The sequence below is a fragment of the Phyllobates terribilis genome, unplaced genomic scaffold, assembly GCF_046119375.1.
Source record: "Phyllobates terribilis strain yellow unplaced genomic scaffold, ASM4611937v1 Scaffold_7__3_contigs__length_470593459, whole genome shotgun sequence".
Lineage (NCBI taxonomy): Eukaryota > Metazoa > Chordata > Amphibia > Anura > Dendrobatidae > Phyllobates > Phyllobates terribilis.
The window spans coordinates 120,488,952-120,506,331 of NW_027362767.1; positions in this window are offsets into that span (position 1 = coordinate 120,488,952).

A 17,380-nucleotide genomic window follows, 5' to 3' on the forward strand; every position below is an offset into this window, starting at 1 on the left:
AATGGCGCTCCTTCCCTTCTGAACCCTTCTGTGTGCCCAAACAGTAGTCTTCCTCCACATATTGGGTTTCTGCGTATCCAGGAGAAATTGCATAACAAATTGTGTGATGCAATTTTTCCTGTTCTCCTAGTGAAAGTGCAAAATTTGGAGCTAATTTTTTTTTTGTGCAAAAATGTGATTTCTTTATTTTCTCGACTCAACATTATAAACTTCTATGAAGCACCTGGGGTTACAATGTGCTCACAACACATCTATATAAGTTCTGTTAGGGGTCTAGTTTTCAAAATGGTGTCACTTGTGGGGGGTTTCCACTGTTTAGGCACATCAGCGGCCCTCCAAATGCCACATAGTGTCCGTTAAGTATGACAAAAAAATGTTAAATTCAAAAAGTGAAATGGCGTTCATTCCCTTCCAAAGCCCTGCTGTGCACCAAAACAGTGGTTTTCCCCCACATATTGGCTATCGGTGTGCTCAGGAGTATTTGGACAACAAATTTTGGAGTTCATTTTCTCCTCTTACCCTTGTAAACGTAAAAAAAATTGGGTCTAAAGTAAAAGTTTTGTGAAAAAAATAATTAAATGTTTATTTTTTATTTCCACATTCAATTAATTCCTGTGAAGCACCTGAAGGGTTAATAAGCTTCTTGAATGTGGTTTTGAGTACCTTGAGTGGTTCTAGTTTTAGAATGGTGTCAATTTGGGGTATTTTCTGTCATATAGACCCCTCAAAGTCACTTCAAATGTGATGTGGTCCCTAAAAAAGTGGTTTTGTAAATTTTGTTGGAAAAATGAGAAATCGATAGTCAAATTTTAACCCTTATAACTTCCTAAGAAAAAAAAATTCTGTTTCCGAAATTGTGCTGATGTAATGTAGACATGTGGAAAATGTTATTTCTGAACTATTTTGTGTGACATATCTCTTTGATTTAACAGCATAAAGATTAAAAGTTTGAAAATTGCAAAATTTTCACAATTTTCACAAAATTTCCAATTTTTTTAGGATTTTGCTAAGTAATAGTGTTGAGCGAGCACTAAAATGCTCGGGTCCTCGAAGCTCGGGCCGAGCTCGCTGTGATACTCGGGTGCTCGACCCGAGCAACGAGCCCAATGTAAGTCTATGGGAGACCCGAGAATTTTTGCAGCGGCACCCCCGGCAGTCTGTAGAAAGCCTAAAAAGTGCCCAAAACGATAGTGACAGTGCTCAAATGACATGGGAACATGGGGACATGGGAACAGCATGGGCATTGCCCCTGGAATCATTTCTGACCCCTAGGTCACTGCTGTCAACAACGTGGTCAGAGGTATTAAGCCACTTTTACGGGCTCACAATAAAACGTACAAAAACGAAAATGAAACGGTTTTCCTGTGAAATATGTTAAGGAACATCCTTTCCAGGGTAAAGACTTGTGTATAAGGTAAAATAAATAACCAAAAACAAAAATACTCCTTCACACCTTGGGCTATGTTCACAAGTAGCATTTTTTATGCGTTTTTGCACTTTTGTATTGCTTTCAACCGTGACAAATGCATTCACCGGGAAATGTAATTTTAACATTTTACAATCTTATCTGGCCATGTGCTGTGTGACACACGCATACAGTGCTGAAAAGACATGGGAACAGCATGGGGAAGACCCCTGGAAGCATCTCTGACTCCCAGGTCACTGCCTAAAAGTGTGCCCATCAGAAGTGATCCTTGTCACATCAGAAGATGCAGACTTGCAACTATCCGCGTGCATGTCCTTGTCCCAGGGCAGTGTTCAATTGTACCTCCCCCATTCCTTGCAATGCAAGTGGAAGTATGCAGCCTTCCACCTACCCACTCCCAAGGCTGCAATACCATACTGCTTGCTTGCTTGCACTTTAAATTGGGCCTTTTAGGCATGTGGAGGCGGAATCTGGCCACCACGTCATGGCTGCGTCGGTGGCCTGGTATTCATACTCAGTCCCCAGCAGCCCGGCGGCCGGGTGTCCACGCTTGGTCCCCATCCGCCAGGGGGCGGCCGGGTATCCATACTTGGTCCCCAGCCGCCCTGCGGCCGGGTGTCCTCCCACAGTCCCCAGTCACCTGGGGGCGGCCGGGTGTCCATACTCGGTCCCTAGCTGCCCCGTGGCCGGGTGTCCACACACAGTTCCAAGCCGCCTGGGGGCAGCTGGGAGTCCATAAATGGTCCCCAGCCACCCCTATTTCTCCTGTCAACTTCCCTACACACATTTTTCTAAGCCCGGCCTGCTTTAGGGCAGCATTGGACGAGCCCAACAGAGAACCACACTCCTCCGTTGGGCCCTGGCTTCTTCTTCTGGAGTTCAGAGTGCCAAGGGGAGGAGCCTGCAATACCATACTGCTAGCTTGCTTGCACTTCAAATTGGGCCTTTTAGGCATGTGGAGGCAGAATCTGGCCACCACGTCATGGCTGCGTCGGCGGCCTGGTATCCATACTCAGTCACCGGCCACCCATCGGCTGGGTGCCCACGCTCGGTCCCCAGCCGCCAGGGGGCGGCCTGGTATCCATACTCAGTCCCCACCCGGTGGGCGGGTGTCCATACTTGGTCCCCAGCCGCTCGAGGCCAGGTGTCCACACACGGTCCCCAGCCGCCTGGGGGCGGCCGGGTGTCCATAAACGGTCCCCAGCCACCCCTATTTGAAGGACAGCCTAACCACAAACACGTGGACAAGTGATTGAGGCCAGGGATGGTCCATCTCACTCCTTCACACTGGGTTAAAATTGTGGAAGCCGGGACAAGGTTGGACACTGGAATGCAACACGTCCTCCAGACATATAGCATTGCGGGTCCTGGGCCAATCAGTCTTCAACACAAAGTTCAAAAGGTAGACAGCAGCAGTGGTCGGCCTCCTACACAATGAGTAAATTATTCATGATCATGAGGTCATCCATCTCCTTAGCTTTCTGATCCTTGGAATGCAAGCGCATGTATGTAGTAGCGGCAAGGCCTGAGGTGGTCAGCGTTTTGGTGCATATCCTACCTCCTCCGAGGACTGCTGGATGTTTTCCTGCTACTATCCCAGTTCTATGACTCCCGTTAAAACAAAGTTTCAGGTGATGAATGATGGATGAGGTGGTGGCAAAGTGAAAGAGCAGGAGGAACAGGGACCATTCACATCAATATCAGGCCAGTCAACCACACATGTCTTGTAGGATATGTTTCTGTACCAAAAGGAGCAGTTCAGCTACACAGTTATAGGGCATACAGTGAGTGCAATGCCTACCAAAAATTTTGAGGCACTCCAATGCCTCTTGGAAGTGACATGGAGGTCAGAGGGCCTTAACTAAACCGTTTTTTTCCATTTATAGTAACTGGGTCTCCTTTGCACTGTTGGACTAAGCAGTGAATGGAAGGCTTTCCAAAAATTATGAGGAACTGCAATGGCCCTTGAAACAGACGTGGATTACAGCATACTAAAAACCTTCTACCCATTATTGGGGAGTGGGTCTCCCTTAGTGTTTGCATTGAAAAGCAAAAGCTGACTAAAATAAGGAGGAAATGCAATGCCCGTTGGAAGAGTCATCGAGGTTAGAGTTAATTAAAAACCACATTTCAATGCCCCTTGGAAGAGCTGTGGAGACGTTAAGGTCGCAGTAGCTTATCAAGACGGTATTAATGCCCCTTGGAAAAGTGGTGGAGGTTGCAGTGGAATAAAAAGACAATATCAATGCCCCTTGAAAATGTGGTGGAGGTCGCAGTAGCTTAACAAGACGGTTTTAATGCCCCTTGAAAGAGATGTGGAGGTCGCAGTGGAATAAAAAGACAGTATCAATGCCCCTTGGAAAAGTGGTGGAGGTCGCAGTAGCTTAACAAGACAGTTTTAATGCCCCTTGGAATAGACGTGGAGGTTGCAGTAGCTTAACAAGATTGTTTTAATGCCCCTTGTAAGAGGCATGGAGGTCGCAGTGGAATAAAAGGACAATTGCAATGCCCCTTGAAAATGTGGTGGAGGTCGCAGTAGCTTAACAAGACGGTTTTAATGCCCATTGGAAAAGTGGTGGAGGTCGCAGTAGCTTAATAAGAAGATTTTAATACTCCTTGGAAGAGACATGGAGGTCGCAGTAGCTTAACAAGACGGTTTTAATGCCCCTTGGAAGAGACGTGGAGGTTGCAGTAGCTTAACAAGACGGTTTTAATGCCCCTTGGAAAAGTGGTTGAGGTTGCAGTAGCTTAACAAGACGGTTTTAATGACCCTTGGAAGAGACGTGGAGGTTGCAGTAGCTTAACAAGACGGTTTTAATGCCCCTTGGAAGAGACATGGAGGTCGCAGTAGAATAAAAAGACAATATCAATGCCTCTAGGAAAAGTGGTGGAGGTCGCAGTAGCTTAACAAGACGGTTTTAATGCTCCTTGGAAGAGACGAGGAGGTCGCAGTAGAATAAAAAAACAATATCAATGCCACTTGAAAATGTGGTGGAGGTCGCAGTAGCTTAACAAGACGGTTTTAATGCCCCTGGGAAAAGTGGTGGAGGTCGCAGTAGCTTAACAAGACGGTTTTAAAGCCCCTTGGAAAGGTGGTGGAGGTAGCAGTAGCTTAACAAGACGGTTTTAATGCCCATTGGAAGAGCCATGGAGTACAGCATCTTAAAAACATTATTCCCATTTTTGGGGAGAAGGTCTCCCATAGTCTTTGCCTATGCCTTCCAAGCAAAAGCTGCCAAAATTTAGGAGGGAGGAACTTGCTATGCTGGCAACATGGACCAAGGTCAGCCTGGTGGTATAGTGGTGATGGAGGCTGAGGATAAGGAGAAGAGCAAATTACAGCCGAAATGAGGAAGCGTATACCCATGTGTGGGTGTGAAGCGGTGCATGGGGATGCACCTCAAGAAATAACACAGTGGATTTGACTTTATGTTACTCTGCTGTCATTTGGTGGTGATGAGGAGTCTGGCCCAATCCAGCCCTTGTTCATTTTGATAAGGGTCAGCTTGTCAGCATTGGCAGTTGACAGGTGAGTGCGCTTATCAGTTTTAATTCCCCCAGCGGCACTAAAAACATGCTTCGATAACACGCTAGCGGCAGGGCAGGCCAGGACCTCCAAGGCATACAGAGCGAGTTCTTTCCAATCCCCAGCTTGGATACCCAATAATTAAAAGGCACAGAGGAATCACGGAGGATTCTGGTGCTGTCGGCAAGGTACTCCCTCACCATCTTTTGAAACTTTCCACTCCTTATGAGAGTCCCCCGCACCTCAGGGCCTTTAAGCTGGGTGGGTCTCAGAAAATTGTCACAGATTGTTGACAGTGTTCCCCAGCCTCTGCTGGATTGGAATTGCGTCTCTCTCGCCTGCACACCTTGGTTGGTCAACGAACTGTGACCTCTGCGGCTAGCGTGTTCAGATGGGTATTTTTTTAACAGTTCTGCAGCAAGGGCCTTCGGGCACTGCCCCATTTTTGTAGACCTCTCCACCTCAGGAATAAGAGAGTGAAAGTTCTCCTTGTAGCGGGGGTCTAAAAGTGTCACCAACCAGTAATGACTGTCACCCAACATTTTTACAACGCGAGGGTCACGGTTAAGGCAGCGTAACATAAAGTCAGCCATGCGTGACAGACTAGTAATGGGCAAGACTTCTGTGTCCTCACCAAGATAGCGACTGACCATGCTCTCCTCCTCCTCCCCCCCTGCCACCCACGCTGATCCGATGGTATGAGAGTTGTACAGGTACTACCGTCTACAGCGTATGATACCAGCTCCTGTTCTCCCTCCTCCTCTCCCTCATTGCCCCCCAATGCACATTGGGATGAGATGAGGCTGGGCTATGTGTAATCGCCCGCCAAGGCTTCTTGATCCATCTCATCATACTCTGGCTGCAATGCCTCCTCTTTTATTCTCTGCAGAGAACATTGCAAAAGACAGACAAGTGGGATGCTGACGCTAATGATGGTGTCATTGCCACTCACGATCTTGGTGGACTCCTCAAAGTTTTTCAGGATGGTTCATATGTCAGATATCCAGGTCCACTCCTGAGGTCTTATGTGTGGAGTCTGACCTGAATATTGACGGCCTTGTTGCAGCTGGTACTCCACAACTGATCTCTTCTCCTTACAAATCCTTTGCAACATGTGGAGGGTAGAGTTCCAATGTGTGGGGCATCACACACCAGACGGTGTGACGGAAGCTGCAAATGCTGCTGAAACACAGCAAGGGCGGCGGAAGCTGTAGCCGATTTGCGAAAATGAGCTGACAGATGGCGTACTTTGACGAGCAGAACTGGCAGCTAGGGGTACGATTTAAGAAACCGCTGAACCGAGGTTAAGCTCATGAGCCAGGCATGGTACTTGTGTGATCTCGCCTCTCCTCAAAGCCGCCACCAGGTTACGGCCATTGTCACACACGACCATGCCTGGATGTAGGTTCAGCGGTCTCAGCCACAGATCTGCCTGCTCTTTCACAGCTGTCCACAACTCACAAGCAGTGTGAGGTTTATCACCTAAGCTTATGAGTTTCAGCACAGCCTGTTGCCGCTTGGCTGAGGCAGTACTGCAGTGCTTCCAGCTTGTAACTGATGCAGTGATATCTGAGATGGAGGCAACTCTGACTGACATAGGGCCCGCAATCATCGGTGTGGGGAGGATGTGTTCCGTCCCAAGGTCCGACTGGGTCCCGGCTTCCACTATGTTTACCCAATGTGCCGTCAGGGAGATGTACTGTCCCTGGCCACAAGTAATTGTCCCCGTGTCCGTTGTCAGGTGGACTCTCCCAATAACTGCTTTGTTGAGGGCACAGCAGATGTTTTGGGACATGTGCTTGTGTAGTGGGGGGATGGCACACCGGGCAAAATAGTGTCGGCTGGGGACCGAGTACAGAGGGACGGCATCCGCCATAAGGTTGCGGAAGGATTCCGTCTCCACCAGCCTAAAAGGCAGCATTTCCAATTCAAGCAGTCGTGAAATGTGCGAATTTAGGACTTTGGCCTGTGGGTCGTTGGCTGCGAATTTGCGCTTTCATTCAAAGCTCTGGGATATGGACAATTGAACGCTGCGGTGGGACGTGGACGTTGATGCTGTTTCTTGAGAAACTGCCATAACAAGTAAAGACTGAGAGGATGGGGCATCTTTGCATGCAGTATGGACAGGGGATTGCCTTGCACGCACAACAGGGGGTTCTATTACACGCACAACAGCGTAAGAAGCAGTGGTGACACCCGCTGACACTGGTCGTGGACCCTGGGGTTCGCCCCACAAAGTCGGGTGCTTTGCTGCCATGTGCCTGATCATGCTGGTGGTGGTCAGGCTGGTAGTTTTGTCACCCCTGCTGATGCTGGCATGGCAGGTGGTCCAAATGGCCTTTTTGGCGTTATCAGCAGAATCTTTAAAAAAATTCCAGACTCTGGAAGACCTACCGATTGTACTGGCAACATCCTTCGTGTTGGTGTTACGGGGAACGGTTGCCCACTTTCTGTGTGTGGCCACCACACTGCTTCTTCCTGCCTGTTAGGGTACTCTGCCTACCTCCCCCTGTGTGCTGCTGGCCTCGCTCTGCATGTCCTCCTTCCACGTTGGGTCAGTTACTAGATCATCTACCACCTCCTCCTCTTCCACTTGCGCACCACGATCCTCCTCCTCACTTCGTGGCAATTGTGTCTCGTCATTTTCCACCTCTTGTGACAAATTGCCAGTGTCGACTTCCTCTGGCCGTGGCTGTTCAAATATTTGGGCACCGCTACATGGGATCTCCTCTTCCACCACTTCAAGTGGAGCAGGCGAGGGGCACAAATATGGAAATGGACCAGTGAACAGCTCTTCAGAGTGTCCAAGTGTGAGATCAGTTGCTGTCTGTCTGGTGGGAGGAAGGAGCATCAGGATGAGGAGGAGTATGCGGTCGAGACTCACGGCTACTAAAACTTGACCGTGAGGAAGACAGGCCGGAGGTGGTGGTGCCCAGGTAACTGGAAGTATTATCTGCTATCCAATTAATAACCTGTTCACACTGATCAGTTCGCAATACTGGTGTTGTTCTGTGCTTCCCTAGTAATTCGGTCAAGAAGTGGGAGCGAGAAGATGTGGCTCTTGGTTGTGGCACATTTTCACCTTGGCCACGGCCCCGTCCTCTACACGCACCATCAACAGAACATCCAGTTCCATGTCCCTTGCCACGTGCCTTGCCCATTGTAAATTAAGTAAAATAGCTTACAATGGAAAAAGGGTAATAGAAAGGAGATTAGAACCATGGAAGAGGAAAACCACAGTTCTATTTCTCTGGCCTACACCAGAATATTTTAAGCAGATATATTTGTGACTGAACAGACAAGGAGACACTATTTTTTTTTTAATGTAAAACAGGCAAAAAGCTGGATAATACAGAGATTTGAACCGTGGAACTGCAAAACCACAGTTATATTTTTCTGGCCTACACCAGAATCTTTCAAACAGATATATTTGTGTCTGAACAATCAGGGAGACACTATTACTGTTTTTCTTTAAGGAAAAAATACCAAAAGCAGGATAATACAGAGATTTGAACCGTGGAACTGCAAAACCACAGTTATATTTTTCTGGCCTACACCAGACTCTTTTAAACAGATATATTTGTGTCTGAACAATCAGGGAGACACTATTACTGTTTTTCTTTACGGAAAAAATACCAAAAGATGGATAATACAGAGATTTGACCCGTGGAACTGCAAAACCACAGTTATATTTTTCTGGCCTACACCAGAATCTTTCAAATAGATATATTTGTGTCTGAACAATCAGGTAGACACTATTACTGTCTTTCTTTAAGGAAAAAATACTAAAAGCTGGAAAATACAGAGATTTGAACCGTGGAACCTCAAAACCACAGTTATATGTTTCTGGCCTACACCAGACTCTTATAAACAGATATATTGGTGTCTGACCACTCAGGGAGACACTATTACGATTTTATTTTACGGCAAAAAAGGCCAAAAACAGGATAAGACAGAGATTTCCCCCGTGGAACTGCAAAACCACAGTTATAGTTATGTGGCGTACACCAGACTCTTTTAAACAGATATATTGGTGTCTGACCAGTCGGGGAGACACTATTACAGTTTTTTTTTACGGCAAAAAATGCCAAAAACAGGATAATACAGAGATTTCACCCGTGGAACTGCAAAACCACAGTTATATTTTTCTGGCCTACACCAGACTCTTTTAAACAGATATATTGGTGTCTGGACACTCACAGACAATCTCAATTTTCTTTTTTTTGGAGGGGTGAGGGGAATACCAAAAGGTTAATAAGACGTGTATTTGGACAGTCTGACTGAGGAAAAAAAAAATACAGGATTTAGATGAAAAAAAATATTTTTTTTCCTGGCCTCTGAGACCAGGGAATAAGTCTAGCAATTTGACCAACAGGAGCACACAGGACTGTAATGCAGCGCTTGCTGGTATAACCACTGCATCTCCTATACAGCCTGCCTGCCTGCCTGATATCTGGGATGGATATTAGTCCTGAGAAGGACTGTTTGATTGATTTTGCAGGCTTTAGAAATCCTACACTAACTATTTCGGAGTATAAATCTCTCCCTAGCTCAGCAGCACTGACCCTACACTGTCTGATCCGGAGCGACTGTGTCCAAGTTGGCGGCGCCAGATTTTAAATACTCGAGGTGACGCTGTGCGGCCAGCCAATCACTGTAATGCCCACAAACAACATGGCTGCGGCATTACAGTGACTGGCTGGCAATCCCTGCATGTTTGTTGGCTCAGTAAAGAGCGACAAACGTGCAGGGCGGAGACCCGAGCTCCCACCCGAGTAACCTGGAAATGCTCGGTGCTCGCCGAACATCTCAAGTAATGAGATGCTCGGGCGAGTACCGAGCAGTGTCGAGCATGCTCGCTCAACACTACTAAGTAAACTACAGGCAGTGTCATGTTGGGGCTGCTGCACTGATTAATATGATGACACTGTAAAAATACCCATCTTATTAACCTTTTGGTGTCCCCCTCCCCCAAAAAAAAAAAAAGTGTGTCTGTGACAGTTCAGACACAAATATATTTTTTTAGAATAGTCTGGTGTAGGTCTGAGAAATAGAAGTGTGGTTTTGCAGTTCCACGGTTCAAACCTCTGTATTATCCACTTTTGGGCCATTTTTACCTTAAAAAAAAACTGTTTGAGTGTGCCGCTCACTATTCAGCGGCAATTATATCGATTTAAAAAATTTGGTATACGCCAGTTAATTATAACTGTGGTTTTGCCATTCTACAGTAAAAAAAATCTCTATTATCCTGCTTTTGGCATTTTTTGCCGAAAAAAAAAAATGTAATAGTGACTCCCTGATTGTTCAGACACAAATATATTTGTTGAAAATAGTCTGGTGTAGGCCAGAGAAATAGAAGTGTGGTTTTGCAGTTCCACGGTTCAAACCTCTGTATTATCCACTTTTGGGCCATTTTTACCTAAAAAAAAAACTGTTTAAGTGTGTCGCTCACTGTTCAGCCGCAAATATATCTATTTAAAAAAGTTTGGTATACACAAGTAAATTATAACTGTGGTTTTGCCGTTACACGGTGAAAAATCTCTATTATCCTGCTTTTGGCATTTCTTGCCATAAAGAAAAACAGTAATAGTGTCTCCTGATTGTTCAGACTAAAATATATCTATTGAAAATAGTCTGGTGTAGGTCCGAGAAATAGAAGTGTGGTATTGCAGTTCCACGGTTCAAACCTCTGTATTATCCACTTTTGGGCCATTTTTACCTAAAAAAAAAACTGTTTGAGTGTGCCGCTCACTGTTCAGCGGCAAATATATCTTTTTAAAAAAATTTGCTACTCACCATTGAATTATAACTGTGGTTTTGCCATTCTACGGTAAAAAAATCTCTATTATCCTGCTTTTGGCATTTTTGGCCAAAAAAGAAACCTGTAATAGTGTATCCCTGATTGTTCAGACACAAATATATTTGTTGAAAATAGTCTGGTGTAGGCCAGAGAAAAAGAAGTGTGGTTTTGCAGTTCCACGGTTCAAACCTCTGTATTATCCACTTTTGGGCCATTTTTACCTAAAAAAACAGTTTACGTGTGTCGCTCACGGTTCAGCCGCAAATATATCTATTTAAAAAAAGTCTGGTATAAAACAGTAAATTATTACTGTGGTTTTGCCGTTCCACGGTGAAAAATCTCTATTATCCAGCTTTTGGTATTTTTTCCATAAGAAAAACAGTAATAGTGTCTCCTGATTGTTCAGACACAATTATATTTGTTGAAAATAGTCTGGCGTAGGCCCGAGAAATAGAACTGTGGTTTTTGTAGTTCCACGGGTCAAACCTCTGTATTATCCTGCTTTTCGCATTTATTGCTGTAAAGAAAAACAGTAATAGTGTCTCCTGATTGTTCAGACACAATTATATCTGTTGAAAATAGTCTGGTATACACCAATAAATTATAACTGTGGTTTTGCCGTCCAACGGTGAAAAATCTTTATTATCCTGCTTTTGGCATTTTTTGCCGTAAAGATAAACAGTAATAGTGTCTCCTGATTGTTCAGACACAAATATATTTGTTGAAAATAGTCTGGTGAAGGGCAGAGAAATAGAAGTGTGGTTTTGCAGTTCCACGGTTCAAACCTCTGTATTATCCAGTTTTGGGCCATTTTTTCCTAAAAAAAAAACAGTTTGAATGTGTCGCTCACTTTTCAGCTGCAAATATATCTATTTAAAAAAGTCTGGTATACACCAGTAAATAATAACTGTTGTTTTGCCATTCCACGGTGAAAAATCTCTATTATCCTGCTTTTGGCAAATTTGCCATAAAGGAAAACAGTAATAGTGTCTCCTGATTGTTCAGACACAAATATATCTGGTGAAAATATTCTGGTGTAGGTCTGAGAAATAGAAGTGTGGTGTTGCAGTTCCACGGTTCAAACCTCTGTATTCTCCACTTTTGGGCCATTTTTACCTAAAAATTAACAGTTTGAGTGTGTCGCTCACTTTTCAGCTGCAAATATATCTATTTAAAAAAGTCTGGTATACACCAGTAAATAATAACTGTTGTTTTGCCATTCCACGGTGAAAAATCTCTATTATCCTGCTTTTGGCAAACTTGCCATAAAGGAAAACAGTAATAGTGTCTACTGATTGTTCAGACACAATTATATCTTTTGAAAATAGTCTGGTGAAGGGCAAAGAAATAGAAGTTTGGTTTTGCAGTTTCACGGTTCAAACATCTGTATTATCCACTTTTGGGCCATTTTTACCTAAAAATTAACAGTTTGAGTGTGTCGCTCACTGTTCAGCCGCAAATATATCTATTTAAAAAAGACTGGTATACACCAGTAAATTATAACTGTGGTTTTGCCATTCCACAGTGAAAAATCTCTATTATACAGCTTTTGGAATTTTTTCCGTAAAGAAAAACAGTAATAGTGTCTCCTGATTGTTCAGACAAAAATATATTTGTTGAAAATAGTCTGGTGTAGGCCCAAGAAATAGAACTGTGGTTTTGCAGTTCCACGGGTCAAATTTCGGTATTATCCTGCTTTTCGCATTTATTGCCGTAAAGAAAAACATTAATAGTGTCTCCTGATTAGAGATGAGCGTTGTTCTACTCGAACTGTTCGCCAATCTCAAATTCGAGCTGTTTTGGGTGGTGTTCGAGCCGTTCGGCGAACACGAACAATTTGAGAAAAATTCGGCTGTTCGAGGTTATGTTCGATAACTGTTCGTGCACCAAAATCATAACTGGATTTTTTCTCAGTAATGATGAAAATTAATGTTAATACGCAGTTTGAGTGTACAGCGGGGCGGGGGGAGGGGCAGGGGATGGATCTCTGCAGGAACAATGAAGATCTCCATTTTTTTTTTCTCTTTCCCGCATTTACAGTGGGGAGGTGCAATCTGTCAGCCTATCAGCAGCGCACACACGGAGCGAAGTGCTTTTTTTCACACAAGCAAGGGCATGTGTCATTGGCAGTGTATGTCACATGTCCTTGCCCTATAAGACCAAGCCATTTTCCCCGTCGCCACCATTTTCTCACTGCTGCAGCTGCGTGTTAGACGGCACCGCTGTTGCTGTGTGCGCTATACCTTGTTAATTTCAAGCCAATTTTCGCACAAATCTACAGATAGCTTGGGAGTAGGGAATAGTTGTGATTGCAGTCCTTTTAAGGACTAGGTTACAGCATTTCCTTCGACTTTTATCAGGCAGGTCTGTGCTCTTAAATAGATAGATTGTGGGAGTAAAGACTAATTGTAATTGGAGTCCTTTTCAGGACTAGATTACATCAGTTCCTATCAGTTTTTGCCAGGCAGGTCTGTGCCAGTGCTGTGGAAGTTTTTTTCACAGCATTTGGCTGAATCTAGCAAAGCTAATCCTTTTTGGCCTATTGCAGAGTGTGTTAGTCAGTGGAGTAGCCTATCTGTGTTGCAAGATATACCACCTGTGTATAGAATACCAATTTTTTTACTGTACCTAGTGAAGTAAAATCTTTTGGGCATAGCATCATTCTATTAGTCCATCTATACTGACCTCCATCAGGTTGCAAATTGAATATATTTTTTTTCTGCATCTAGCTCTGAAAAAATATTGGGCTTCTAGCTGTGTGTGGGACTTGTTGTATTAGTCCATCCATACTGACCTCCATCAGGTTGCAAACTGAATATATTTTTTTTCTGCATCTACCTCTGAAAAAATATTGGGCTTCTAGCTGTGTGTGGGACTTGTTGTATTAGTCCATCTATACTGACCTCCATCAGGTTGCAAATTGAATATAATTTTTATCTGCATCTAGCTCTGAAAAAATATTTGGCCTTCTAGCAGTGTGTGGGACTTTCTCTATTAGTCCATCTATACTGACCTCCATCAGGTTGCAAATTAAAAATAATTTTTATCTGCATCTACAGTACCTCTGAAAAAATATTTGGGCTTCTAGTTGTGTGTGGGACTTGTTCTATTAGTCCATCTATACTGACCTCCATCAGGTTGCAAACTGAATATATTTTTTTCTCCATCTACCTCTAAAAAAATATTGGGCTTCTAGCTGTGTGTGAGACTTCTTGTATTAGTCCATCTATACTGACCTCCATCATGTTGCAAACTGAATATATTTTTTTCTGCATCTACCTCTGAAAAAATATTGGGCTTCTAGCTGTGTGTGGGACTTGTTCTATTAATCCATCTATACAGACCTCCATCAGGTTGCAAACTGAATATATTTTTTTCTGCATCTACCTCTGAAAAAATATGTGGCCTTCTAGCAGTGTGTGGGACTTTCTCTATTAGTCCATCTATACTGACCTCCATCAGGTTGCAAACTGAATATATTTTTTTCTGCATCTACCTCTGAAAAAATATTGGGCTTCTAGCTGTGTGTGGGATTGTTGTATTAGTCCATCTATACTGACCTCCATCAGGTTGCAAATTAAAAATAATTTTTATCTGCATCTACAGTACCTCTGAAAAAATATTTGGGCTTCTAGCTGTGTGTGGGACTTGTTCTATTAGTCCATCTATACTGACCTCCATCAGGTTGCAAATTGAATATAATTTTTATCTGCATCTAGCTCTGAAAAAATATTTGGCCTTCTAGCAGTGTGTGGGACATTCTCTATTAGTCCATCTATACTGACCTCCATCAGGTTGCAAATTAAAAATAATTTTTATCTGCATCTAGCTCTGAAAAAATATTTGGCCTTCTAGCAGTGTGTGGGACTTTCTCTATTAGTCCATCTATACTGACCTCCATCAGGTTGCAAATTAAAAATAATTTTTATCTGCATCTACAGTACCTCTGAAAAAATATTTGGGCTTCTAGTTGTGTGTGGGACTTTTTCTATTACTCCATCTATACTGACCTCCATCAGGTTGCAAACTGAATATATTTTTTTTTGCATCTACCTCTGAAAAAATATTGGGCTTCTAGCTGTGTGTGGGACTTGTTGTATTAGTCCATCTATACTGACCTCCATCAGGTTGCAAATTAAAAATAATTTTTATCTGCATCTAGCTCTGAAAAAATATTTGGCCTTCTAGCAGTGTGTGGGACTTTCTCTATTAGTCCATCTATACTGACCTCCATCAGGTTGCAAATTAAAAATAATTTTTATCTGCATCTACCTCTGAAAAAATATTTGCGCTTCTATCTGTGTGTGGGACTTGTTCTATTAATCCATCTATACAGACCTCCATCAGGTTGCAAACTGAATATAATTTTTTTCTGCATCTAGCTCTGAAAAAATATTTGACCTTCTAGCAGTGTGTGGGACTTGTTCTATTAGTCCACCTATACTGACCTCCATCAGGTTGCAAATTCAAAATAATTTTTTGTCTGCATCTAGCTCTGAAAAAATATTTGGCCTTCTAGCAGTGTGTGGGACTTTCTCTATTAGTCCATCTATACTGACCTCCATCAGGTTGCAAACTGAATATATTTTTTTTCTGCATCTACCTTTGAAAAAATATTGGGCTTGTAGCTGTGTGTGGGACTTGTTCTATTAATCCATCTATACTGACCTCCATCAGGTTGCAAATTGAACATAATTTTTTTCTGCATCTAACCCAGCCAATAGTTTTGGCCTAATACCACAGTTTGGCCACTCAGCTCTGCTCGGTTCCCATCCATTGTTTTTTTGTGCAAACAACTCCAGAGTTGTGAATTAGTTAACCACCAAAATGAGTGGAAAAAGGCCTGCTGCTGGTGGAAAGTGGAATAGGCGTGTTGGGAAGGGGAAAAAAGGTTGTGTCCGTGGGGTAGGTGTTAAAGCAACAGTAACATCTGCAGAAGAAAGACCATCTTCCAGCCAAACTAAAATGTCTACTTCTTTTAGCGGACAATGTGATAAGATCCCTTTCTTACGGCCACGCCAATCGCTACAAATTCCAGATGAGGCACAAAAACAGCAGGTGCTTCAACGGATATCAAGTGCTCCTTTAAGTGGGCTCTCCTCCACATCAACTTCAACATCACAAATACTCCAGTCCTCAAAGGTGTCACCCCTATCGCACTTGCTTCCTCACAGCTCCCAAATCTCCAGCTGCCTGTCTGAGTATGAGGTAGAACAGATGGTTGAGTGTGCAGAGCTGTTTACTCATACTATAGCCTGGGAATCAGAGGTCGACTCCAGCGCTTCTGTGAATCCAGACGAGGAAATGATCTGCACTGATGCCCAGAATCTTTATGAGTCGGATCCAGGACCAGACGCAGAAGGTTCTGACCATAATGTAGACCCTCATTCCCAAACTGTAACTCCTGTTGGTGGAGACAATGAGGAAGACGATGATAAGACTCAAATACCTGATTGGAGCGACAACTTTAGTTTTTTGTCAGGGCAGGAACAGGTTGGCTCTGAGGACGACGGGTGTGATAATGCACAGGGTGATGATGATGAGGTTGGAGATCCCACTTACTGTCAACCCACAGTCAGCCAAGAGATGAGGTCAGCAGAGGAGGTGGAGGAAGATGCTAGTGACGACGAGGTCAGGTTGCGCCTTCCTGGACAGAGACGTAGTACTGGAAGCATGTCAACAACTGCATCCTCAAACACAACTCTGCCTCTCACCACAAGTCGTGGTGGCTCTTCAGGTCGCATGGGTGCTAAGCCTTGCATAGCCTGGGCAATTTTTCAGATCGATAAAGATGACCCAACTCGTGTTATCTGTAACATTTGTCAGCAAAAGCTAAGTAGAGGCCAAAAAATACATAGTTTGAGTACTTCATGCATGAACCGGCACATGGACATGAAGCATAAGTTGCAGTGGGAAGCTCAGTGTGCTACAATGCGGCCTAGCCGGCCGGGCCAACCACCGTCTGCCATATCTTGTGCATCCGCGGCCTCTTCATCCTCTGTGACTGGGGGGACAGCAGTCACACCTGTTTTGGGGCGCAGACCTGCCACCTCTTTACCCGCAACAGCCAGCGTGATTGGCAGGTCATCATTTTCTTTGGAGGTGGTTGTCACGCTGTCTCCGTATACTGGAGGTAGGGGGCCTAAGCTGACCCTAAGCTGGGGCCCTGACTAATCCCTCAACCTGGAGGTACTGTTAAAGGTACAGAGGTCCAGGCCGCCAGCGTAACCCCTACCTCCTGAAGATCCCTGCACCACAGTAATCTAGTCCTGAGAAGGACCCCGATCACAACCAAAGGGAACAAGACATAATATGCCCAAACACAATACTTAGACGAACGAGACAGTACAAGGGACAAACCAAAACCACCTTGCATACAAACAACTACTCAACTACAACAGAGGGAAAACCAACGGGAAAGGAGATAAATGATAAAGCGAGGAAAGGGAAAAACACTTCCAAATACACTTATCTCAGCAACTCCAAACACCACGATCCGCTCTGTCAGTCTGAATGAAATGCTTTCACCGACACCTCCCAAACAGACCAGCAGGTATATGAAGGAGTCTCACTACAGAAGTATTGATTGCAGCTGGGCGAGGCTGGACCTCATCTAGCCCAGAGAGAG